General features: G+C 49.6%; 1 protein-coding gene across 16 annotated transcripts in view; it reads right to left on the bottom strand.

Moving 5' to 3' along the window:
* ZFHX3 (zinc finger homeobox 3) overlaps window positions 1–27546 on the bottom strand; it is a 1205541-nt gene that overhangs the window by 326980 nt on the left and 851015 nt on the right. The window contains exon 7 of one of the 16 annotated variants that reach the window (XM_039503272.1): window positions 10987–11136. The exons of the other annotated variants lie outside the window; for them this stretch is intronic. The gene's annotated coding sequence lies outside the window, so the exon portion shown is untranslated. The remainder of the gene's footprint in view (window positions 1–10986; window positions 11137–27546) is intronic. 16 annotated transcript variants of the gene reach the window in all.

The raw sequence follows: 27546 nt of genomic DNA, 5'->3' as shown, positions 1-27546 counted from the left end.
CTTAAAAAGCTATTTAGCTTAACAAAATCAGTTTTTTAAAGTACATCAGCCACAGGAAGCCGGCTAAACAACCAGTAGAGCCACTGTATGATAGAGATGCTAAAGGAGCACTCAAGGATGATAAGGACAGTGCGGAGAAACTAAATGGATTCTTTGCATTGCTTTTCACGCCTGAGAATGTGAGGGAGAGTCCCAAACCCATAGGCACCAACTTTCCCCGGCGCCAGTGGGTGATCGCGCCCCCCCTGCCCTGACTCCACCCTTTCCCCTGCCCTGCCCCCATTCCAACCCCTTCCCCAAAGTCCCCACCCCAAGTCCACCCGCTGCCTGCCCCTATTGGACCCCTTTCCCAAATCCCCGTCCTGGCCCCAACTCTTCCCTGAGCATGCCACGTTCCCCCGCCTCCCAGCCGGGCAAAACACCTGTTTTGTGGCGCAAGTGCTGGGAGCTAGGGGGAAAAACTACTAGAATTCTTTGAGGGGGTCAACAAGCATGTGGACAAGGGGGATCCAGTAGATATAGTGTACTTAGATGTTCAGAAAGCCTTCGACAAGTTCCCTCACCAAAGGCTCTTAAGCAAAGTAAGCAGTCATGGGATAAGAGGGCAGGTGCTCTTATGGATTGATAACTGGCTAAAAGATAGGAAACAAAGGGTAGGAATAAATGGTCAGTTTTCAGAATGGAGAGAGGTGAATAGTGGTGTCCCCCAGGGGTCTGTACTGGGACCAGTCCTATTCAACATGTTCATAAATGATATGGAAAAAGGGGTAAACTGTGAGGTGGCAAAATTTGCAGATGATACAAAACTACTCAAGATAGTTAAGTCCAAAACAGACTGTGAAGAGTTACAAAGGATCTCATAAAACTGGGTGACTGGGTAACAAAATGTCAGATGAAATTCAGTGTTGATAAATGCAAAGTAATGCACATTGGAAAACATAATGCCAACTATACATATAAAATAATAGGGTCTAAATTAGCTGTTACCACTCAAGAAAGAGATCTTGGAGTCATTGTGGATAGTTCTATGAAAACATCCACTCAATGTGCAGCGGCAGTCAAAAAAGCAAACAGAATGCTGGGAATCATTAAGAAAGGGATAGATAATAAGACAGAAAATATCATATTGCCACTATATAAATCCATGGTACGCCCACATCTTGAATACTGCATGCAGATGTGTTTACCCCTTCTCAAAAAGATACACTGAACTTGGAAAAGGTTCAGAAAAGGGCAACAAAAATGATTAGGGGCATGGACCAGCTTCCATATAAGGAGAGATTAATAAGATTGGGACTCTTCATCTTGGAAAAGAGATGACTAAGAGGGGGATATGATAGAGGTCTATAAAATCATGCTTGGTGTGGCAAAAGTAAATAAGGAAGCGTTATTTACCCTTTCTCATAAAACAAGAACTAGTGGGTCACCAAATTAAATTAATAGGCAGCAGGTTTAAAACAAACAAAAGGAAGTATTTCTTCACACAATGCACAGTCAACCTGTGGAACCTCTTTTCAGAGGATGTTGTGAAGGCCAAGATCATAACTGGGTTCAAAAAAGAACTAGATAGGTTCATGGAGGATAGGTCCATTATGGCTATTAGCCAGGATGGGCAGGGATGGTGTCCCTAGCCTCTGTTTGCCAGAGGCTGGGAATGGGCGACAGGGGATGGATCACTTGATAATTACCTGTTCTGTTCAGTCCCTCTGGGGCACCTGGCATTGGCCCCTGTCGGAATATAGGATACTGGGCTAGATGGACCTTTGGTCTGACCCAGTCTGGCCATTCTTATTTTCTTATGTTCTTATGTTAAGAGAAGGTTAAGGAGTGACTTGACTGCAGTCTATAAATATCTATGTGGGTAACAAATACGTAATACGGGGTTCTTCAGTCTATCAGAGAAAGGTATAACACAGTCCAATAGCTGGAAGTTGAAGCTAGACAAATCGAGATAATATGTAAATTTTTGACACTGAGGGTTATTAACCACTGGAACAATTTACCACAGGACATGGTGGATTTTCTATCGCTAACAATTTTAAAATCAAGATTGGTTGTTTTTTAAAAACATCTGCTGTAGGAATTATTTTGAGAAAGTTCTGTGGCCTAAGCTATACAGGAGGTGAGCCTAAATGATCACAATAATCCCTTCTGGTCTTGGAATCTATGAATGATTAAAAATTGGAAAACAGGCCTTTAAGTGTTTGAGCTGTCTATTTAGTTTATCAAAGAGAAGCTTAAGGGTGACTGGATTATAGTCTATAATTACCAATATGGGGAACAGAAAATTGGTAATATAGAGGCCTTTCAATTTAGCAGACAAAGGTATAACAAGAGCCAATGGCTGGAAGCTGAAGCTGGACAAATTCAGAGCTGGTTTCTACTACAGAGTTAGGTCGAAGCAAGGCAGCCTATGTTGACCTAATTAAATCAGTGTCTGCACTAGAATGGTGCGCCCACCGACGTCAGTGCCCTACTCCACCGACATCATAACTCCACCTCCATGAGAGGTGTAGGGCTTATGTTAGTGCAATTAGGGTGATGGTGTAGTTAGACCCGGTGTTACTTACATTGACTGTTGACTGTCTTCAGGGCAGGAGCCGAGAAATTGACAAGAAAGCAGGACAGCTAGAGCCCAGCTGCCCCCAGCTCCCATGGAGAGCTGGGCAGCTGGACCCCAGTCCTGACTGGGAGCTGGGGCGAGAATGAATCCCACTCAAGGCAGGGAGCTGGGGCAAGAAGCCTGGATAGCTGGACCCTGCTCCCTGCTGGGAGCCGTGCTGTCCTGTCAGTTTCACGGCTTGGAGGTGGGGGTGTGTGTACAAAGAAATTCTGCATGGCTTCCCCCTACTCCCAGCAGGGAATGGGGAGATGAGAAGCCTCGGGTGGATTCCCACCGCTCCCAGCAGGGAACAGGGAGTGGGGGAATGAGGGGGACAGCCCACCGGGAACCTGTGAGGCAGCCAGGCTCCTGGCAGGGAGCTGCCAGTGCAGCTGGGAGACCAGGCTCTCAGCTTCCCACATTGTCCCTCTCAGGTCAGTAGAAGTGCTCCTGGTGAGGACATGTACCACTGACCCAAGAAATGTAGTATGGACATGCATCACCACAGTAATTACTGAGGTGTTTGTAAGTCGACCTAAGATAGGTTGACTTATGTTTCTAGTGTAGACATAGTCTCAGTCTAGAAAGAAGGTGCTAAATTTTAACAATGAAGGTGATAAACCATTGGAACAGCTTACAAAAGGTTGCGGTAGATTCTCCATCAGTGGAAATTTTTAAATCAAGATAGAATGTGTTTCTAAATGATATGATCTAGTTCAACCACACCTGGTAGACTTGAAGCAGGAATTAATTCAAGGAAGTCCCATGGCCTGTGTTATATAGGAGGTCTGACTAGATGATCACAATGGTCCCTTCTGGCTTTAAAATCTATGAATCATTGCCTGATCGGAGATGGGAGACAACATCTCAATAGTAAAAGAGAGATGATAGATATAGTCCAGATATGCCATGAAGAGCTTTGAAGGTGAAGACAAGTAGCTTATGTTTGATGAAATGGAAAAAGGGGAGCCAGTGAAGGCATGCAAAGAGTGGGGTGACATGGTCAAGGCAACAAGCTAAGAAAATAATCATTGCAGCAGCATTTTGAGTAGATCTAAGACAGACAAGACGTGATAAATCCAGAAAAGAGGATGTTGCAATAATCATGAAATGATGAGGACTTGGACAAGAATTTTTGCTGTGTGGATGGATAGGCAAGGCTTAGAGATGTTGTGTGGAAAGAATGAGCAGGAGTTAGATGCAGCCTGGATGTGAGGCTCTAGAGCAGATGTGGGCAAACTAAGGCCCGTGGGCCACATCCGGCCCACGGGACCGTCCTGCCCAGCCCCTGAGCTCCTGGACGGGGAGCCTAGTCCCCAGCCCCTCCCCTTCCCCACAGCCACGCCACCGCACGGGCTGCGCTCTGTCCCGCTGCTCCCTCTGGGCAGTATGGGGAGCGCAGCTAGCTCTGGCCAGGTGTTGCGGCTGCGAGCTCCTGCTGCTGGTAAGGGCGTGGGGAGCGGGGGGGTTGGGTAAGGGAGTGGGAGGTCCTGGGGGGCAGTCAGGGAGGAGGGGGTGGTTGGATGGGGTGGAGGTTCTGGGGGGGTGGCCAGGGGATGGGGAACAGGGAAGGTTGGGAGTGGGTGTCCCGGGAGGGCCTGTTGGGGGTGGGGGGGTGGAGAGGGGTCCGGGCAGTCTGGGGACTGGGAGAAGGGGGGGTTGGATAAGGGGTGGGATCCCAGGGGCAGTTAGGGGCGGGGAGTCCTGGGAGGGGGTGGTCAGGGGATGAGGAGCTGAGGGCGGTTGGATAGGGGTGGGAGTCCTGGGGGCTGTCAGGGGCGCGGTTGTGGATAGGGGTCAGGGCAGTCAGGGGACAGGGAGCAGGGAGATTGGATAGGGGGCAGGGGTCCCAGGAGGGAGCGGTCAGAGGACAAGGAGCAGGGGGGGTTGGATGGAGGTTCTGAGGGGGGCAGTTAGGGGGCGGGAAGTGGGAGGGGGCGGATAGGGGATGGGGGCCAGGCTGTTTGGGGAGGCACAGCCTTCCTTACCCAGCCCTCCATACAGTTGCGCAACCTCGATGTGGCCCTCGGGCCAAAAAGTTTGCCCACCCCAGTTCTAGAAAGAGGGCCAGTCACAGGTAATGGCCAGAGTACAGACCTGAGTGACAGTGAGGATGGTGATGTTTTCCACAGACAGAGAGGACTTGAAAGAAAAGCTTTAGGAGTTCTGTTTTACTATGTTGAGCTTAAGCTGACAGCTAGTCATCCACAAGATGTCATCAGAGATGGGCCTTGGGCACAAGAAACAGGAAGTTCATCTCCACTCTGTTTCTTCTTTAGGAATCTCACAGGTAATTCCTTATCGAGACCATATAGCCAGATACACCTTGAACGTGATCTTCGGACTAGAGGTCCAAAACATATCCAGTTACAAAAATAGTTTACCATTTTATCAGGGAGCAGCAGATCTGGGGCGTCAGCATGATCAAGCACTTGCCACTGCCCTCAGAATAATGGCTCCCAAATGACTCCTTCCTCCTCTTTGCCATGCAGGTCTTAAGGGATCTCAGACAACTTGTACCAGATGAAGTGGAAAGTGTAATAACTTGGGTATTTGTGATAGAAAACTTGAGCTGAGGGAAACAAACTGAAGAACAAAGATTTCTTACAAGCTTATGTTTAGGCTGTTATAGCAAGAGAATCTTTTTCTCTTCCTCCATAGTGGACGGCAAAACATGCCTGAAAGAAGTATTCAGTGTGGCTTCTGCTTTATCAAAATAGATTTTCTGCAATCCATAACAGAACCCAGTATGATTCACTGCAGTTAGACTTCTGCACCAAGATTATCTGCATCTGAGAAGGGTTCTCAGGATACCTGGAACCAATCACCCTGGACTTGCCCATTACATGACACTTCCCCACTTAAATTTGATCTGTTTACCTGATAGGACATCTTGGACATATCAAAGGAGACGAAAGCCATGACGTCATGCTTCTTCTAACAAAGAGTGTCAACATCTCATTCAAAGAAGGAACTCTACCTCCTCATTTTAAGACATATTATACATCTGGCCAGCCTTAAAGAAATCTTCAGGAGATGCAACAGACCTTGTCTACTAGCACCAGGTGGCAAAAGTTTCTGAAAAAGTTAATTGAGAGCTATCTCCAAGTATGTCTGTCCACAGCCAACATCCAAGATCATTCCTGTTCCAAGACAGGATATTGTGGACAGTCTCTAACTATCCATGAATAAAGGACAAATACCAGTGCTCTTACTCCCAGATCTTTCCTCTTTACTCTAGATGGTCAGAAAATACTGCTGTCCAGTTTTAAAGATGCAGCAGGAGTAAAGAGAAATATTTTAAATGGTTTGAAAACTTCCTTCAGGGCCACACCCAGATGATGCTGATGAGCAACTGCTCCTCTATTATCAAAAAGCTTCACCTGTAGGGTATTACAAGGTTCCACTCTCTCTCATGTCCTCTTTAATATATATATGCAGCTATTGGTGTAACTGAAGAAACATAGAAACTGCTGTAGTGACCAGATCAGTGGTCCATCTAATCCAGATTCTGTGTCAACAATAAGCAGATGATCCTCAGCTATATTTATTGTTCATATCATACACAAACGTAACCCAGCACTCAGTTGAGATCAGCACCTGGATGGGGAAGAGGTGACTGAAGTTAAATCCAAGCAAGATGCAGGTTATGCTTGAAGGCAGAATGAAAGAGTTTGAAGAGACACCATGATATTGATAAGAACTGAGGATGGATGTCCCCAAATCAAAAAGGTATTCAACCATCTATGGTTCTATTCTGGATTCCGCTTTCAAACTGGACACTCACATTAGCCACAAAAAAGGTATTCTGCCATTTGTGACTATTATTTTCAAGGCCATCAAATCTCTAAAACCAAGAGACCTAAAGGATTACCTCACCCTTTGCATCCTCAACTGTGCTTAACAGTGCTCCTCTTTAGAAACAATGGAATTGCACAGGAGGCACAGCTGTCTTGGCTGATGTTCCAAGCTTTTGGAATTTGCTTCCATAGGAACTTAGAATGGCCACAATTTTTAAGTCTAAATGTAATTCCCACCTCTTCAATCTAGTTTTCTAATCCAGCAACTGTAAGCCTCTCTGATTTCCAATAAAAATAATATTCTTGCATTAATAATTGCATTGTTGCACAATTGCCTGTCATCTGTCAAGCCAGTGCAGTAACGTTTGATTTCATGACAAGCTATACAAATGTTGCCAAAGTGTATCTGCCTTGGGTATCTGCCAGAAATAGGTAAAATAAATCAAATATCTGTCCTGGGCAGGGTTTTATAATGCACTTCAGGTTTTATGCCATTGCCTTTTGTTATTGACTATTCTTGATTTTCTGGCAGTGAAATGCAATTCCTGCCATCTCTCTTGTTACTTACAGTTTTTCTTTATCATTTCTGATAATTTGAGGAAATGCCTTTCTCACATTCCCTTATATTTTGGACACTAGAGTAGAAGCTCTGTGTCAAAAATATTGTACAGTCATTCCTCACTGGATTTGAACAGCGTTTTGTGTCTGCTAGTTGGTCATGGATTTGATATTTAATAAGAGCCTGTCTTAGTTTTTCATATTTCATCATGGTGATGTACTTGATTATGTGATTGTTCTGCATAGGGATATGTAGCTAATTATCTTGTTGTTTGTGATCTGTTCCTCCCAGTGATCCCTGTACTGGTGTTTTAGATTTTGATCTGGTATCCTGAATCATATTGTAGTCTAAACTAGTTTGCTCTATTACTCAGGAGGTTAGTGTTGTCGAGGCTTGGGAGTGATGTTAGAGGTGGAGTATGTTTTCATTTGGCATGAGTTTTTGCACTTTGATATGGCGGATGTTTTTGCTGCTTTGGAAGAGATGGCATTAGAAGTTGTGTTCTTTTTTATGGTGTAGCAAGAGAATTATTTTAGTTATGTTCAGCTGATCGCCATATTTGGGGTTGGGAAGGAATTTTCCTCCAGGGTAGATTGGCAGTGGCCCTGGAGGTTTTTCGCCTTCCTCCGCAGCATGGGGCAGGGGTCGCTTGCTGGAGGATTATCTGCTACTTGAAGTCTTTAAATCAGGATTTGGGGACTTCAACAGCTGAGTCAAGGGAGAGAATTATTTCAGGAGTGGGTGGGTCAGCTTTTGTGGCCTGCATCTTGCGGGAGGTCAGACTAGATGATCATAATGGTCCCTTCTGATCTTAAGTTCTATGATTCTATGATTAATGTAACTGTGCACATGTAGTATTTGCAGATCTGTAGATGCAGTTTCTATTTTTTCCCCTTAATTAGTTAGCTGGACCTCAGACTTTACTCCCCCATATTTGAACAGGTTGACTTATACGTTTGTATGCTTTTAGCATGGCATAGAAAGCCCACAGAGTTGTTTCTTATAATGCTTTTATAGTCAGTCTTATGCTTCCTGATTATTTATTATGAGGTACAAGTCTGTGTAATTTACAGTGTGTTCACTCAGTGGTGGATTAACTATGGGCTATGTAGGCCATGGCCTGTAACAATGGTAAACGAGGGGCAATGCTCAGCTGTCAAAAGAGAGAAAGAGAGAAGAGACACGCTACTTATCACTAGATCCCTGTGAAATTCTTGTGTTTTGGTTTGGTTTTTGGAGGTAATTTTATTTTATTTTTTATTGTGGGAAGAGGTCAGGGGCCTTCTCCTGGGGTGGGAGCCCTGGGGAGGGTATCAGATCCTGCCCCCGAGGTGGGAGGCCCTCAGGCAGGTGTATGGAGAGACAGCCTGCCCTGCACTCACCCTGCAGCGGCGCTCCTGTCCTGTGGGATTGGGACTGGCTTCCTGCTCTGGGCATTGTTTTATAGATTTATTTCATTTTATAGGTTATTTTTCATTTTATTGCATGTTAGTTTGCACTGGTAGAAACCACTGGTCTCTACCATATCACATTTTTCCTTTTGTGTTCTGATTTGACCTGTGTTTCTCGCTGGTCCACTGGCAGCTCGCTGATCACTGCAACACCGCAACTGTTGCACTCTCAAGTATACTTACTCTGTCTTTATTTCTAAAAGTATTCCTTTATGACTCAGTACTGACACCCCACATCGGACACTTTTTAGTGGGCATGCAAAAAAGAAATATTACGACCATACTTCTCTTTAAGTAATCCGCACAGTGATGCCTTCTGTCAATAATTTTAAAGGTCTGTCGTCTCAATATTATTTTCAGTTCTAATGGTGGCTGAACAGCAAGACTAATGTTACGTGGCCAGTTGGTCAGAAGGTACATTGGAGGATATGTGCAGTTTGTCTTTGTCTACCAAGGAGCAGACAACCTCTGCCAACTTCTCAAATTGTTTCCCCCACCCCACCAGCAACACTGTGACAGCTGAGAGGCAGCACCATCCAGATCTGATGAAAATGTAATAGAGCAGAGTGTCATCTGATGATTGAGGACATGGCATTCCAAACTGTTTCACTATCGCCCCCACTGGCTTCGCATACACATTGAATAGGAAGGGTGAATTCATATCACCCCACATGATGGAATCTTTGGGTATGAGAGCAATTATTCAATGAACACTTATCTCAGAAAGAAGAAAACAGAGCTACACAAGTGCAATTCTGTCTACTCCGCCATTGTCTACAAATACACTAACACCACCTCATAGTCTAGACTGCTGAAGGCTGCTGACAGATCTAAAGGAATCAAAATGGACAACTAATATTTTAGCTGCTGGGATAAGCTTTATTCTTTCAGTTTCTTATATTCTAATAGTATTTGGGTTTTGTCAGTATGTTTTGTGTTAAAGTGTGATATTTGTTTTTAGGACAAACAAGACCTGTCTTTTCTCTATACCACAGCAGGGTCCTGGCACAGAAGGAGTCCCTCAGAAAAGACATTTGGAAGGCTTACTTGGGGACAATTTCTAATTTTTTACCATGATCCTACCATATTTTTAAGAACGAAAACCCTTCAGGTATGGAAGGCAGCCCTCCATCCCCTCCCCCACAAAACTAATACTCTGTGTAGATATCTCTCTTTACATGTCATAGTTTAAGGCCGGAAGGGACTCCCAAACCATCTAATCTGACCTCCTGTATATCATAGGCAATCAACACCACCCAGCACATGCGCACTAAACCCAACAGCCGAAATTAGACCAAAGTATTATTGCCCACAAGAGAATAGACTATTATGTGCCACAGGCAGAGAATGTCTTTCTATGTCCCAGTGCAGGTGGATGTGAAATAGTCAAGACTTTTCTAAATTCCTGGATTGACAGTTTGGAAAGGAACACTTGCTCCAGAGCAGCCAGTCCTCACTGCAGTTGCTACCCTGATCAACTGTCTTCTAAAGCAATTTCTTGCTTTCTGGTGGCTGGATAATTTGCTAAATTGAATAACAGTGAGAAATATTTAATACTTAGCTCTTCTCTGGCACTTTCCATCCAAGTTTTTCAAATTACTTACAAGCATTAACTAATTAAGCCTCATAACCCTCTGTGGGAAGGCAATTATTTTTATCTCAGTTTTACATATGGAGAAACTGAGGCTCAGAGCAATTAAGTGACTTGTCCAAGGCCACAGAGAAAAAGCCAGAAAAAAAGACAGGGGTTGAACACTGGCCTCCTTGTCTCCCTAGGTTCTAACTATCAGGCTGCGCACATGCAGTCAGCAGAGCAAATCATTCAAACATTGGTACTAAGAATGGTACAAGAATGGCTTTCAGATTCCCAGTACTTATTCCTCTGCAAGGAATCATGCTGCATAGCCCCAGAGCAGAAGCAAGTTACTCTCTCCACTGTGGTTTTAACAGAGTTAAAGCTGAGGTTTCTAATTGCTCTCTTGAGGCCTTATTACATGTTGATTAGATCCTTTTGGGAACACATCAAACCTACAACAATAATAAACACTCACTTCTCTGGAAAGTTTGTAACAACCCTAGATGCCCTGCAGGCCTTGTGCTGCTATGCACTGGGTTGGCTACATGAAAACTGGAAATGGCAGCGTGTTTATTTTAGGCTTGCTGCCCCCTTTTTGTAGGGAGATTTCAGATTTGCATGTGCAGGATCTGTGGAATATTTAACAAGCTGATTAAGGACTGCTAAAGAGTCATGTTTGCCAAAGACTTTTACTCTTCTTTGTTTGCTTTTTTTCCACTTCCCAAAAGTAAAAGTGAAGGCTGTACAGTGGGCTTGGATTAAGTGTTTTTATGGTTGAGGGTGTGTGAAAGCATGAGAGTGAACTGCGCACAAGTCTGTTGTGTGCTGTGCTTTCTGTGGAGCCCTCAGAAGACTCCCAAAGAGTTTGATGCACAAACAGCTCTTTTCATGTCTGCAATAGCCTGGTTTGCTCTCAAATGCCTCACCGGGGCCAAAAAATACTTGTGCAGCACAAAGAACAGCTTCATTTTGGATGGGCCAGCTGCAAGGGTCAATACCTGTGTCCATCTCATCATGCAGCTCAGGAAAGTTGAAGTATGAATCTTTGCAATTGCTTGACACCCAGAAATGTGGAAGTGTTACAGCCTGGCAATGTTTTCATACAAGGACAAGTGAACGGTTGTCACTGGAACTTCTCTCAGGATTCCCTGAAGAGAGGAAAGAAGCAGATGAAGCTGGATTTGAATTCCCAATTAACCTTCCATATTCAGAAATGTGTACACACACTAGTTAATATGTTGCTTATTTCAGCTGTAATACATCTAACCTAGCTAGCTATTAGGTATTTATAATGTGCCAGTCACTCTAGTATCTAGACTGTCACCTGAACACTATAATAACAGCAAGTGCAGTTACAGCGAGATCTGTCAATGTGTTGTTAAAAGGTCTGGTGGAGGGGGAAAAAAACACATTGTCAGTCACCATAAGAATGTTGCTCCCTGGAAATGACAAATCGGGCATACATGGTCTATATCTACCTATAATATATCCACATCCATATCATTAAGGTTTACAAAGAGATGGTAAGCTATAAATTCTGCACTAGGCATGATTCCTGAAAAACTGAAGATCAGCATCAGTTCCTGCAAACTTTAGAAAGTCCACGTCAGGAGAGTGAGGAGAAGGAGCAGGAATCATGATGTGGAGAATATACCCTGAAAGCTTAGAGAACAGCAGAGTCTCATATTCCCTCCTTGTGTCCTACATGCCTCTCAGTCAGCAGATGTTGAGGGGATTTCTTAGCAGTTCCCCAAAGTTTTCCCCTTAGCTATAGCTTTTTGGACTGGATCTGTTTTTTCCAGCCCAACATTTTTGCTCCCAGGCAGATCTCAAAGCTCTAGGTAGGAGGATGGTCCAGTAGTTTGAGCTATAACTTGGGAGACTGGTGTTCAAGTTCCTATGGGACCTTAGACAAATCAGTTAATCTCACTGTACCTCAGTTCCCCATCTGTACAATGGGATATTAGCACTGTCTTGCCTTATAGAGATATTGCAGGGATAAAAATATTAAAAATTTTGAGGTGCTTAGATACTACAGTGATGAGGGCCATATGAGTACCTTGGACAGATGGTCAAGAAGCTGGATTTGAGTCAACAGTGTGCCTTGTTGCCAAGAACGCTAATGGCATTTGGGGCACTGCCAGCAGATCGAGGGACGTGATCATTCTCCTCTATTCGACATTGGTGAGGCCTCATCTGGAGTACTGTGTCCAGTTTTGGGCCCCACACTACAAGAAGGACGTGGAAAAATTGGTAAGAGTCCAGCAGAGGGCAACCAAAATAATTAGGGGGATGGAGCACGTGACTTATCAGGAGAGGCTGAGGGAACTGGGATTGTTTAGTCTGCAGAAGAGAAGAGTGAGGAGGGTATTTGATAGCTGCTTTCAACTATCTGAAAGGGGGGGTCCAAAGAGGATGGATCTAGACCAGGGGTCGCCAACCTTTCAGAAGTGCTGTGCAGAGTCTTCATTTATTCACTCTGATTTAAGGTTTCATGTGCCAGTCATACATTTTAATATTTTTAGAAGGTCTCTTTCTATAAGTCTATAATATATAACTAAACTATTGTTGTATGTAAAGTAAATAAGGTTTAAAAATGTTTAAGAAGCTTCATTTAAAATTAAATTAAAATGCAGAGCTTGCTGGACCAGTGGCCAGGACCTGGGCAGCGTGGGTGCCACTGAAAATCAGCTAGCATGCTGCCTTTCCCTGATCTAGACTGTTCTCAGTGGTAGCAGATGACAGAACAAGGAGTAATTGTCTCAAGTTGCAGTTGGGAGGTTTAGGTTGGATATTAGGAACCACTATTTCACTAGGAGGGTGGTGAAGCACTGGAATGGGTTACCTAGGGAGGTGGTGGAATCTCCTTCCTTAGAGGTTTTTAAGGTCAGGCTTGACAAAGCCCTGGTTTAGTTGGAGACTGGTCCTGCTTTGAGCAGGGGGTTGTACTAGATACCTCCTGAGGTCCCTTCCAACCCTGATATTCTATGATTCTAGTCTTTCAGCTGATCAGTTTCTGCTAGTCCAGTGCACCAGATTGTCAGTCCTTAGTACCTCTTCCCTCACTAGACTCCATCTTTCTATCTGCTAGGATTCGTCTACCAAAAGCTTTCTACTTACCTCAGTAAAGATACTTTATAGTTAGTAGCAGGTATGTGAAAAAGACCATTACCACTATATTGCTGTTTAAGCCTTAAAGTGATGCCTCCTATCCATACTCTCTGACGTCGATCTGCTCAATATCACTTTCCATCCCATGCTGTCTGAGAAACAAAAAAGACGGTTTCTCACCGTTGTAACTGTTGTTCTTCGAGATGTGTTGCTCCTATCCATTCCAGTTAGGTGTGCGCGCTGCGCGTGCACGGCTCTTCGGAACATTTTTACCCTAGCAACTCCGGCGGGCCGGCTGGGCGCCCCCTGGAGTGGCGCCGCTATAGCGCTGGATATATACCCCAGCCGGCCCATCCGCTCCTCAGTTCCTTCTTGCCGGCTACTCCGACAGTGGGGAAGGAGGGCGGGTCTGGAATGGATAGGAGCAACACATCTCGAAGAACAACAGTTACAACGGTAAGTAACCGTCTTTTCTTCTTCGAGTGATTGCTCCTATGCATTCCAGTTAGGTGATTCCCAAGCCTTACCTAGGCGGTGGGGTCGGAGTGAGACATGGCAGAGTGTAAGACTGCTGAGCCGAAGGCTGCATCGTCTCTGGATTGCTGCACCAACGCGTAGTGGGAAGCGAAGGTGTGGACGGAAGACCAAGTGGCCGCTCTACAGATGTCCTGGATGGGGACATGGGCCAGGAAGGTGGCAGACGAGGCTTGTGCTCTCGTTGAGTGAGCGGTGAGGTGGCTAGCTGGCACTCGAACAAGCTCGTAGCATGTCCGGATACATGCGGTCACCCAGGAGGAAATCCTTTGAGAGGAGACCGGCTTGCCTTTCATGCGATCAGCAACCGCCACGAATAGTTGGGGCGAACGCCGGAAGTGTTTTGTCCACTTGATGTAGAAGGCGAGGGCCCTGCGGACGTCCAGGGTGTGAAGCTGTTGTTCACGAGGTGAGGTGTGCGGCTTCGGGAAGAAGACCGGAAGGAAAATGTCCTGGTTGAGGTGGAAGGCCGACACCACCTTAGGGAGGAAGGCCGGGTGTGGACGAAGCTGCACCTTGTCTCCGTGGAAGATGGTATACGGTGGACCAACCGTTAGGGCACGGAGCTCGGAAACTCATCTTGCTGATGTTATAGCGACGAGAAAGGCCGTTTTCCACGAGAGGTAGAGCAGTGAGCACGTGGCCAGGGGCTCGAAGGGTGCTCCCATAAGCTTGGCCAGAACTAGGTTCAAATCCCAGGACAGGGTAGGACGTCGTATCGGCGGGTACAAGCGGTCCAGGCCCTTAAGGAAGCGGGAAACCATCTGGTTGGAAAAGATGGACCGACCTCCTATGGATGGACGAAAGGTGGACACGGCTGCCAGGTGTACCTTCAAGGAGGAGACCACGAGTCCTTGTTCCTTAAGGGACCAGAGGTAGTCCAGGATCGTAGGAATAGGGACCAGGAAAGGATTAAGGCCTGTCTGATCGCACCAGAGTGCAAAACGCTTCCATTTCGCGAGGTAGGTTGAGCGAGTGGAAGGCTTCCTGCTTTCCATCAGGACTTGCTGCACTGCCGCCGAACAGTCCCGCTCCGCGTGGGTCAACCACGCAGGTACCAAGCTGTAAGATGGAGGGACTGTAGGTCCGGGTGGCGGAGCCTGCCGAAGTCCTGCGTGATGAGGTCCGGCCATAACGGAAGGGGAATGGGATCCCGAACGGAGAGCTCGAGCAGCAGAGTGTACCAGTGCTGCCGTGGCCAGGCCGGGGCGACGAGAATGAGACGGGCCCTGTCCCTCCGAAGCTTGAGTAGCACCCGGTGTATGAGTGGGAACGGAGGGAAGGCGTAGAGGAGGTGATCCGTCCAGGAGCAGAGGAATGCGTCCGACAGGGAGCCTCGGGAGCGACCCTGGTAAGAACAAAACCGGTGGCACTTCCTGTTCTCCTTGGAGGCAAACAGGTCTATCTGGGGAAACCCCCATCTTCGGAAATTTGTGAGCGCCACATCTGGACGAAGGGACCACTCGTGGGCGAGGAACGACCTGCTGAGATGGTCGGCCAGTGTGTTCTGCACTCCTGGAAGAAAGGACGCTGCCAGGTGAATTGAGTGGGTTACACAGAAGTCCCACAGGAGCATCGCTTCCGTGCAAAGCAGGGAAGAGTGGCCTCCGCCCTGCTTGTTGACATAGAAAATCGCCGTCATGTTGTCCGTGAACACCGCCACACAGCGCCCTTGCAGATGGGCGCGGAAGGTGTGGCACGCCAAGCGGATCGCCCGCAGCTTCCTGACGTTGATATGGAGGGAGAGCTCTCGGGGCGACCAGAGACCCTGGGTGTGTAGGTCGCCAAGGTGAGCCCCCCATCCCAATGCCGAGGCATCCGTGGTCAGGGTGACGGACGGGCGAGGAGGGCGGAACGGGACTCCTGCACACACGACCTCTGGGTCCAGCCACCAGTTGAGCGAACCGAGGATTGGCTTCGTGACCGTGACTACCATGTCCAGAGGGTCGCGGTGCGGACGGTACACCGACGCCAGCCAAGTTTGAAATGGGCGAAGGCGCAGCCTCGTGTACGTGGTCACGAACGTGCAGGACGCCATGTGGCCCAAGAGGCGCAGGCAGGACCGAACCGTTGTCGTGGGAAAAGCGTGTAGGTCCCGGATGATGGAGACCATCGTCTGGTGCCGAGGTCGAGGGAGACAGGCCCTGGCCAAAGTGGAGTCCAGGACCGCTCCGATGAACTCCACTCTTTGTGATGGAGTTAAAGTGGACTTCTCGGTGTTTATGAGAAGGCCCAGGTACCCAAACAGGTCCAGGATCTCGGCCATTTGACCTGCCACTAGCTGTCGGGATGTCCCGCGCACCAGCCAGTCGTCGAGATATGGGTAGACGTGCATGCGACGACGGCGGAGGGCGGCGGCAACCACTGCCATGCACTTGGTGAAGACCCTCGGCGCGGTGGAAAGGCCGAAGGGTAGTACCGTAAACTGGTAGTGCGCCTCGTTGACTACGAACCGCAGGAAGCGTCGATGGGGAGGGTAAATCGCGATATGGAAGTACGCGTCCTTCATATCGAGGGCGGCAAACCAGTCTCCCGGATCCAGGGAGGGAATGATGGTCCCCAGGGTGACCATGCGAAACTTGAGCTTGAGCAGGTACCTGTTGAGCTCCCGGAGGTCTAGTATAGGTCGGATACCTCCTTTCGCCTTGGGGATGAGAAAATATCGGGAATAAAATCCCCTGCCTCGCATGTCGATCGGCACCTCCTCTATGGCACCCAAGCTCAACAGAGCCTCGACCTCTTGTAAGAGGAATTGCTCGTGAGAGGGCACCCTGAAGAGGGACGGGGAAGGTGGGTGGGAGGGAGGGGACGAAACAAACTGAAGGCGGTAACCACACTGGATTGTACGAAGTACCCAGTTGTCCGTTGTTATTTGGGACCACGCCGGGAGGAAGTGGGAAAGGCGGTTGCAAAATAACGGGGAAGGATCCGGTAAAGAGTCTGATGGGCCGTCCTCGGGCGTCCCATCAAAATGTCTGCTTAGGCCCTTGAGGGGCCTTGGAGGGCGCCTGGGCCTGGTTACGCCTGTTGCCCGATGGTCTATGGCGGTTTAGGCTGCCTCTGCGACTATTATAAGGCCGTGACCTGGCTTGAGTAAATGGTCGGTATGGCTGTTGCCGGAATGACCTCCGCTGGGTAGCCGGTGTGTGCATACCCAGGGTGCGGATGGCAATTCGACCATCTTTGAGGGTCTGAATCCTTGAGTCCGTTTTCTCGGAAAAGAGACCCTGAGTGTCAAAGGGGAGGTCTTGCAAGGTGTACTGCACCTCGGGCGGCAAGGTGGAGGACTGCAACCAGGAGATGCATCTCATGGTCACTCCCGAGGCCAGAGTCCTGGCTCCTGAGTCCGCCGAGTCCAGAGCGGCCTGGATGGAGGACCAGGAGGCTTTCTTGCCCTCTTCTAGGAGGGCCGAGAACTCCTGTCGGGAGGCTGTTGGGACCAGCTCCGAGAACTTGGACAGGGACACCAAGATGTCATAGGTATAGCGCCCAAGGAGCGCCAGCTGGTTGGCAATCCGGAGCTGGAGACCACCTGCCGAATAGACCTTCCGGCCCAACAGATCCATGCGCCGTGCGTCTTTAGATTTTGGCGCTGGAGCGGGTTGCCCATGTGTTTCCCGGTCATTTACGGACTGCACCACGAGGGAGTCCGGAGTCGGGTGCGTATATAGGTACTCGTAGCCGCTGGGAGGAACCGAGTACTTGCGTTCCACTCCGCGAGCGGTGGGAGGAATGGACGCCGGTGACTGCCAGATGGTAGTGGCATTCTTTTGTATGGTGCGGATAAAGGGTAGGGCCACTCGCAGCGGGGCCTCAGCTACAAGCACCCTGGTCACCGGGTCGTCATCCTCAGCGACCTCTGCCACGGGGAGGTCAATAGCCTGCGCCACCCGGCAAAGAAGGTCCTGGTGGGCCCGCAAGTCAATCGGAAGGGGGTCCACTATAGATGCCCCCGCCACCGCCTCGTCCGGCGAGGAAAACGAGGACAGACCCTGGACCACGGTCTCTGGAGGTGGTTCTTCCAGGGGGTGGGAAGCCATCTCGGCCACAGGATGCTCTGCCGCTACAGGTGGCGGTGGGGCCTCACCCTGCGATGATGGAGGAGGCCTGCTGAGCGTTGCTTCCGGCACCCTGCATTTGGAGCCCCGGGGGCACGGAGGGGGGGGGGAAGCCCTTGAGCCTCGTGGTAGGCCCAGGGGGTCCAAAAGCCCCACTGCTGCGGACCATGGTCTTGCCCTTGGGGGTCGGCCGGGAGATCCCCACCGCTGTCTGCCTGAGAGGCGACCGAGGGTTGGCGAGAAGGCCATGGGGGGGCAGAGGCGCTCAAGGACTGCGCCGTCGATGTCGCCAGTCTGTCCCTGGACGGTGCCGGGGATTGGTGCCGGTCGTCGCGGTGCCGGGAGCGAGAGCGGGACCATCGACCGTGCCGGTGCCGGGAGGATCTCGAGCGATGATGGTGAGAGCGGCTCGCGAGTCGCAGTGCCGGGAACGGTACCGGGAACTGGACCGCCTTCGGTACCGACGGTCTGGTGACCGGGACCGGGACCGTCTCCGGGAGTGCGACCGGTACCGCGATGCGGAGTGGTACCAGGACTGCGACCGGCGCCGAGATGGAGAGCGGTACCGAGATGGTGATCGGTGCCGGGATCTAGATCGGCGTGACGGCGAACGTCTCCGGGATCGGGATCGGGATCGGGACCTGGAACGCCGTCTATCCCATCTGTCAGGGGAAGGTGGCCTCATCATAGCCGGCTTTCCCACTGACTGTACAGCCCGCACCAGCGGTGCCGGGGGCCGGAGGCTTGGTGCCTCTGTGAGCTCGATGAGCTCTCTTGCTGTCGAGAAAGTCTCGGGCGTCGACGGGAGAGGCAGCTCGACCGCGGTTGGCACCGGGGAGCAGGGCGGTACCGAACTCAACGGCCCTTGCGGCGCTGGAATCGATGGAACCGTGCACGGTCTGTGCCCCACCGCAGCTGGTGCCGGAGGTGGCTGGGTGAGCGGTCCCGATGCAGGTGCCTTGATAGGCTTCTGCTGCGGCTTTCGTTTCCCTGATGGTGAGAGGGAACGGTGCCGAGGCCTCGGTGCCGGCTGCTTCTTTTTAAGTGTCTCGGTTCCGGACCAGTCGGGAACCGCTGGTGCGCTCCGTGCCGAAGACGACTGCGGAGCTGCTGGTGTCGGCACCACAGGGGTAAGCGCCGACTCCATTAGGAGCTGCTTTAACCTAATGTCCCACTCCTTTTTCATTCTAGGCTTGAACGATCTGCAAATTGGGCACTTATCTGCGCGATGGGTCTCTCCTAAACAACGCAGGCAGGAGTCATGAGGGTCCCCAATCGGCATGTGCAGTAGGCAAGCCGCACAGGGCTTAAATCCCGGTGTCTTGGGCATAAGCCCGCACCGGTCGGGAGAAGAGGGGCTAAGCCCCCCTAATTCCCCTTAATCCACCTAATTACTAACTTTACTAACTATTTTAACTGACTATATACACTAACTACACAATGAGAACAGAGAGAAGCTAAGGATGTGGAGGTCAAAGGAGCACTCCACTGTTCCAACTGCCGTCACGGGCGGGAAGAAGGAACTGAGGAGCGGACGGGCCGGCTGGGGTATATATCCAGTGCTATAGCGGCGCCACTCCAGGGGGCGCCCAGCCGGCCCGCCGGAGTTGCTAGGGTAAAAATGTTCCGAAGAGCCGTGCACACGCGGCGCGCACACCTAACTGGAATGCATAGGAGCAATCACTCGAAGAAGAACAGATGTTACATGTCCATCTGGTCAGAAGGTGCAGTGTTGAAGGATGTGTGCTGTATGCCTTTGTAAATTAAACTGGCTAACTTACATACAATGAGTTGGCAGTCTCAGCATAGTTTCCAAGGTATATTTGTTCACATCACTAAAACCTCCATAAAAATTCGAATTTTGCACTTGACAGGAATAGCAGGGATTGCTACAGGCCAGAGTGAAGGTGTTTTGACAGAGCAGTGTCAGGAGCAAGCACTGGACTAACAGGGATGTTGTAGTGCAAGAGTTTGGAGCATTTGTAGAGGTGTGTGTATGGGACCGTGCACTGGTATAACAGGAGCTGCTACAAGTCAGGAGAAGATTTGGCAGAGATGCTTTGTGGCAGCTGAGAGGATGCCTGGCCATACTATTCCTACCTTTTCCATTTCCTAAGTTCCAAATTCATTTAATTCAAAGTAAAATGTTTTAAAGTGTAATTTTCAGTCTGTGGCTTTTGTAATGATTTGGATGGTATCTTTTCTATAGGCTGCATTTCAGACAGGAGAGGGAAGGAAGCAAAGGTCTCTTGGAATCTCGAGCAGAAGAGTTGATCTTGAATCTCTGGTATCTACGAGTCTCAGAAATAGGGCACAGGGCCTCCTTGAAATCTCTCTATAATGAATTAGCCTGAAGTAAAAGTAGGTGTTTATCTCAAGTCATTGCCTCAGATAGCTGGCTACCTGTTGGAAGAAGGGTCTGATCGATGCAAACTAAAGCAGCCGTGCGTGAGCTGTTACACAGCGGTTAGTATTGATCAGAGCTAAAGGCTGCCGATAGGAATGCGGAGTGAACTGACAGGAGGAGAAGAGGGAAGGAGGAAACGGCTTTCGCTGGTGGCAGCCGTACAGAGGAAAGCCGATAAAAAGTCAATTCCACTTAACTGAATGGCTGCTAACTAAATATTTTTGGGCCAGAGTCTTCCCAGATAGCAGCTGGAGTGTCTCTGTTCCGGAACTGAGACATCAAGTGAGTGCCGGGCATCGACAGGTGAGATAACAAAGACACTTGTGATCGCTGGTGGAGCAGGAAAGCCCTTCAGAGTCTGTGCACAGTCCCTGTTCATTCTGCTGAGCTATGTGGAGCACCTCCCATGATTAGGGACAGCTGCTGATGGCAGGAAAAGGGAAGGAGTAAGGAGGAGTATGTGGGATACCCATCTTCAGTACTGTGATAGCTACTTCATACAGAGAAAGAAATTATCCCAGTCTCTGCTACCGCCATCTAAGGTCACTGTAACAAACCACATAGAAACATTTGCTGGCTGTGAGGAAGCTGCATCTCTAGCTCCAGCCTCTGCCAACAGGGAGGCACTTTAGTGAATAGTGTAAGAATACTGACCATCAGAGAGTGATAGCTGGTTAGAAATAATTGCACCAAGCTGCGTAGATGCAGCATGAGCTAGTTTCAGTGGAAACACCATTTCAGATGCACACATTATTTTCCATTTGTTGTCTGAAACTTGTGTAATAACACTGTGTGCTGCTAAACTTCTCCCAGGTTCCAGCCCACAGGTGACTGGATTTCTGCAAAGGGTGAAGGGATTCATACTATACATATAACCAGTTTATAAAGAATGTAAAAGACTTGGGAATCCTTCTGGATTAAAGGTGTTTAAAATGTAAGTTAAATTATTATAATCTAACTGCAACATTGGCTGGTGTGAGGAGAAAACTGAAATTCTCTTTGTTCTGTTTACTTCCTTCCTGAGCAAATCAGGTCAGGCCAGTTACTGGTTGTCTTCCTCTCTGAATTGCTAGGATTAGTTCTGCTTTATGGTCTGTTATGTTGTGTGGCCACATACTGTAGAACACAAAGAAATCAAAAGCAGTAGAGACATTTTCCTGGATCCAGTATTCAGTATCTATACTCATAGGCGCTGGCTTTCTCTGGGCCCGGAGCGTGCTTAACCCTCTGCCTTGCCCCCATCCGACCCCTTCCCCCAAGTCCCACCAATGTCCCGCATCCAGCCCTGGTGCACCCATGGAGTCGGCGCCTATGCCTATACTGTATTTCAGGCCAACTTTTAGTGGTCTGGATCAATGTTTAAGGCACATAATATAAAATGATTCCCCAAGAGTTTGATTATTAGTGTCACAGTCACAGCTTTAGTTCAGGTTCTACCTTTTAAAAGTTTTATTATTTTACAAAGTAATAAATCAGGAGTGTAGGAAAAGATGGATGTAGGAAAGTGTCCATCCATCTATTCATATAGACAATTGGTGAGTCACTGTCAACAGAATACAGACTATGGGCCCCTAGTGGCAGAAATTCCACATGGGGGGAGGGGTGGCTGGCTCATAGCAGTGCAAGCTACTTGCAACCCCTATTTCAAAGGTGAGAGAGGAGGCCTGAAGCTACCTAGTGCATCCCTGAGAGTGGGAATCATAGAATCATAGAAACGTAGGGCTGGAATGGATTTTGAGAGGTCATCTAATCCAACCCCCTGAACTGAGGAAGGACCAAGTAAATCTAGACCATCCTTGACAGCTGTTTGTCCAGCCTGTTCTTAAAAACCTTCAGTGATGAGGATTCTACAACCTCCCTTGGAAACCTACTCCATTGGTTAACTACCCATATAGTTAGACAGTTTTTCCTAATATGTAACTTAAATCTCCCTTGCTTCAGAATAAAGCAGTGGACATGGAAAACAATTGATCACTGTCCTCTTTAAAACAGCCCTTAACATATTTGGAGACTGTTATTAGGTTCCTCTCTCAGTCGTCTTTTCTCAAGAGTAAACCTGCCCAGTTTTTTAACCTTTCCTCACAGGTCAGGTTTTCTAAACCTTTTTTCAGTTTTGTTGCTCTGCTCTAGACTCTCTTGAATTTATCCACATCTTTCCTAAAGTGTGAATTGGACAGTACTACAGCTGAGGCCTCATCAGTGCCAAGTACAGTGCAACATGACATGTTGGGAAAGAGTCAGGGAAATCATGCCCTACCAATCTATTAGAATTCTTTGAGGGGGGTCAACAAGCATGTGGACAAGGGTGGATCCAGTCGATATAGCATACTTAGACTTTCAGAAAGACTTTGACAAGGTCCCTCACCAACAGCTCTTAAGAACAGTAAGCAGTCATGTGATAAGAGGGAAGGTCATCTCATGGGTCAGTAACTGGTTAAAAGATAGGAAACAAAGGGTAGGAATAAACGGTCAGTTTTCACAATGGAGCGAGGTAACTAGCCGGGTGCCCAGGGATCTGTACTGGGACCTGTGTTCTTTCAACATGTTCATAAGTGATCTGGAAAAAAGGGTGAACAGTAAGTTGGCAAAGTTTGAAGATGATACAAAATTACTCACAATAATTAAGTACAAAGCTGACTGTGAAGAGTTACAAAGGAACCTCACTAAGCTGTGTGACTGGGGAAGAAAATGGCAGATGAAATTCAATGTTGATAAGAGCAAAATAATGCACATTGGAAAAAAATATTCCAAATATACATACATAAAGATGGAGTCTAACTTAACTGTTACCACTCAGATAAGAGCTCTTGGAGTTTTCTGTGGGTAGTTCTCTGAAAACATCTGCTCAATTTGCAGCAGCAGCCAAAAAAGCTTAGAGAATGTTAGGAATTATTAGGAAAGGGATAGACAAAAAGAAAGAAAATATATTGCCACTATATAAATCCATGGCACCACCACATTTTAAATACTGTGTGCAGTTCTGGTCACCCCATCTCAAAAACAGATATTGGAATTGGAAAAGGTACAGAGAAGGGCAACAAGAATGATTAGCGGTATAGAACTTCTTCCATATGAGGAGATATTAAAAAGACTAGGATTGTTTAACGTAGAAAAGAGACAATGCAGGGGGGATATGATATTGGTCTATAAAATCATGAAAGTGAATAGGGAAATGTTATTTACCCCTTCATATAACACAAGAACTAGGGGTCACCCAATGAAATTAATAGGTTTAAAATGAACAAAAGGAAATACTTCTTCACACAACACAGAGTCAACTTGTGGAACTCATTGCCAGATGTGATGGCTAAAACTCTAACTGGATTTAAAAAAAGAATTAGATAAGTTCTTCTTTGAGTGATTGCTCATATCCATTCCAGTTAGGTGTGCGCGCGCTGCGTGCACGTTCGTCGGAAGACTTTTACCCTGGCAACACTCAGTGGGTCGGCTGGGCGCCCCCTGGAGTGGCGCCACCATGGCCCTGGATATATACCCCAGCCGACCCACCCACTCCTCAGTTCCTTCTTACTGCCCGTGTCGGTCGTTGGAACAGTGGAGTGCAGCTTAGCTGACCTCCACCTCCCTAGCATTCTTGTAGTTTTCGTTCTGTTTGTGTAGATAGTTGTAGATATAGTTGAAATTTAGATAAGTGTAGTTAATTATCAATTGTTAAGTTAGTAATTAGTAGACTTAGTCGGGTTCGGGGCTTAGCCCCTTCCCGCACCGGGACCGGAGCACATGCCCGGCTCCCCAGGATTCAAGCCGTGCTCGGCTTGCCACAGGCCGATGCCCACAGGGGATCCACACGACTCCTGTCTGAAGTGCCTCGGCGAGTCGCACTTAACAGCTAAGTGCTCAATTTGCAAGTCTTTTAAGCCTCGCACTAAGAAGGAGCGGGATATTAGGCTTAAACAGCTCCTTATGGAGGCGGCTCTCACCCCTCCATCCTCGGCACCGAGCGCGGCCCCATCGGACTCCAGGAGCGCCTCATCGGCACCGGGTCGCACCGGTACGCCTAAGCCCTCTCGGCACCGGACATCGCCGGCACCAAAACCAGGCCTGAGGCGCTCGCTCTCACCGAGAGCAAAAAAGACTAAGACCCCTGCTGCTCCGGCACCGCCCGATGCGTGGCACGAGGGCACAGCTCAGCTGCACCGCCTGGCGCCCGCTCCCGCCGTGGCACCTGCTAAGCCGTCGCCGTTGACTCCGGTCCACCAAGGGCCGTCGAGTCTGGCACCTGTCTCCCCAGCACCCGTCTCCCCGGCACCCGCCGTGGTTGAGCTTGTCATACCATCCACGCCGGAGGTATGTGAAGTGGATAAGGACCTGATCGCGCTGACGGACCCGGCACCGCTACCACCCCTGGCACCGCCGGTGCGGGTGATTCAATCAATCGGGAAGCCGGCCCTCATTCGTCCAGCTTCGATCAGCGCACCTGACCGGCACTGCTCTCGATCGCGGTCCTGCAGGCGATCCAGACCCTGACACCGCTCTCGATCTTCGCGCCGCTTGCAGTCCCAGCACCGCTCCACCACACGGCGCCGGTCCGACTCGCGGCACCGCTCTGCATCCCGGTCACCGTCCTGCTACTCATGGCGCTGATCACCGTCTAGGCACCGCTCCTGGCACCGCTCGCCTAGGAGCCGCTCACGGCGCCGCTATTCCAGGTCCCGGTCGATCTCCCAGCACCGGGCCGGTCGCAGGTCCCGGTCTTGATCTCAGCACCGAGATTCTTCACGGCACCGGTCCCCCTTCCGTAGGAACACTAGGTCTGTGGGGACATCCGCCCAAGGCTTATCTGCTCCTCCATGGCCATCCAGGCCTCCGTCGGTATCGTCCCAAGCGGGCAGTTACTACGCACAAGACCGCGATGCAGACGTGCCCGAGGGCCTGTCTCAACAAGCCCATTCTCAAGCGCAGGGTGCTCAGCAGTGGCCCTTTTGGACACCATGGGCGTACCATCAGGCCCAAGGTGCCCCTCTGGTTCCCTCACGTGCTACCTCATCAGAGCACCGGGCCCCAGAGGCCACGGTTAGTCGTCCCCCTCCGGCTGGCACAGACGACCAGTTGGCTCAGGCGTCCACCTCGCCGGCGCAGCTTGAGCAGGAACCACCACAGGACCAAGGGGAGGTACAGGAACCCCTTGTCCCCGGCGTCTCGTCCTCCTCCTTGCCGGACGAGGCAGTGGCAGGCACATCGACCTTGAGCCCGCCTCCAATAGACCTCACGGCGCATCAGGACCTCCTCAGGAGGGTTGCCCTCAATATAAACCTGCAGGTGGAGGAGGTCCCAGAGGTTGAGGATCCCGTCGTCAGCATCATTACAGCTGATGCGCCCACTAGGGTGGCTCTGCCCTTTATTAAAACTATACAAGCCAAGGCAGACACCTTGTGGCAGTCGCCGGCCTCCATTCCACTAACGGCGAAGGGGGTCGAGCGTAAGTATATGGTACCATCCTGGGGGTACGAGTACCTGTATATACATCCTCCTCCTTCCTCCCTGGTGGTCCAGTCCGTCAATGAGAGGGAGCGCCATGGATAGCAAGCCCCGGCTCCGAAATCCAAGGAAGCCAGAAGGATGGACCTTCTAGGCCGCAAAGTGTATTCGGCGGGTGCCTTGCAACTCCGAGTAGCGAATCAGCAAGCACTACTGAGTCGCTATGACTATAACACCTGGGTGGAGATGAGCAAGTTCCGGGAGTTGCTTCCCCCAGACTCCCGCCAGGAATTCAAAGCCTTCCTGGAGGAAGGGAAAAAGGTGGCCAGAACCTCCCTGCAGGCCTCCCTGGATGCGGCGGACTCCGCAGCCAGAACCTTAGTGTCCGGTATCACCATGAGGCGTATTTCCTGGCTGCAGGCCTCCACTCTTCCGCCGGAACTCCAATATACCATCCAGGACTTACCCTTTGAGGGTAAGGGCCTATTTTCGGAGAAAACTGACACTAGACTCCAGAGCTTAAAGGACAACCGGGTCACTATGCGGAACCTGGGCATGCATACCCCCGTGACCCAGTGTCGTACTTTCCGCCCCCATACCTTCCGTCCGTACTCTGTGCCTAGGCAGAGGCAGGATTCTGGCAGGCGCCAAGGGCGTGGTGGTCGCAGACGATATTCTGGTCCTCAAACGGGTCAAAGCCGCGGCCCCTCCAAGCCACAGGCGGGTCCGAAGTCGTCCTTTTGAAGATGCACCCGAGGACAGCATGCCACTCCCCGTTCAGGATCCTTTCCCTCCCTTCTCCAACCGCCTCTCTTATTTTTTCCCTGCGTGGTCCCACCTGACTTCGGACATCTGGGTCCTGCGTACCATGAAGCAAGGATACCACCTCCAATTTGCTTCAACCCCGCCTTACCACCCCCCCTCCCAGTCCCTCTTCAGGGACCCCTCTCACGAGCAGTTTCTCTTGTAAGAGGTCCAAACGCTCCTCACCGTCGGAGCGATAGAGGAGGTGCCAAAGAAGGAATGAGGCAAAGGGTTTTACTCCCGTTACTTCCTGATCCCCAAGTCGAAAGGGGGTCTCAGGCCTATCCTAGACCTACGCGGCCTCAACAAATTCCTGATAAAGTTAAAATTCCGGATGGTCTCCCTAGGGACCATTATCCCGTCCTTGGATCCCGGAGACTGGTATGCTGCCCTCGACATGAAGGACGCTTACTTTCATATAGCCATATTTCCTCCGCACAGGAGATACCTCCGCTTTGTAGCGAACCATCGGCATTTCCAATTTGCGGTCCTTCCCTTCGGCCTCTCCACAGCGCCTCGAGTATTTACGAAATGCATGGCGGTGATCACCGCCCACCTCCGTCGTCAAGGGCTCCACGTGTACCCATACCTGGACAACTGGCTCATCAAGGGAGCTTCCCAGGAGCAAGTGAGGGTACATATACGAGTGGCAAAGGACCTGTTTGCACGTCTCGGCCTAATGCTCAACGTGGACAAATCCACCCTGGTCCCCACTCAAAGGCTGGACTTTATAGGAGCTACCTTGGATTCCACTCTGGCCAAAGCCTGTCTGCCTCAGCCAAGATTCCTGGTGATGTCCGTGATCATCTGCAGGCCTTTCCCACGACCTCGATCCGCACTTGCCTCAGTCTTCTAGGCTACATGGCGGCATGTACATACGTCACCAAATTCGCCAGGCTTCGCCTCCGCCCGCTTCAAACATGGCTCCATTCGGTGTACCGTCCGGGCAGGGATGTGATGGACACGTTAGTCACCATCCCGCCGAGCATACTGCGCTCCCTCGACTGGTGGCTGAACCCCTCCATGGTGTGTGCGGGGTTACCGTTCCACCCACCGCAGCCCACCCTGTCTCTGACGACAGATGCGTCATCCCTCAGCTGGGGAGCCCACCTCAGTCGCCTGCGCACCCAAGGCCTGTGGTCATCAGAGGAGCTCTCTCTTCACATAAATGTCCGAGAGCTCAGAGCGATTCACCTGGCATGCCACGC

Source organism: Mauremys reevesii, linkage group 16 (assembly GCF_016161935.1).
Source record: "Mauremys reevesii isolate NIE-2019 linkage group 16, ASM1616193v1, whole genome shotgun sequence".
NCBI lineage: Eukaryota > Metazoa > Chordata > Testudines > Geoemydidae > Mauremys > Mauremys reevesii.
The sequence above is the reverse complement of the archived record's forward strand: the minus strand, read 5'-3'. Positions and strand labels throughout refer to the sequence as shown.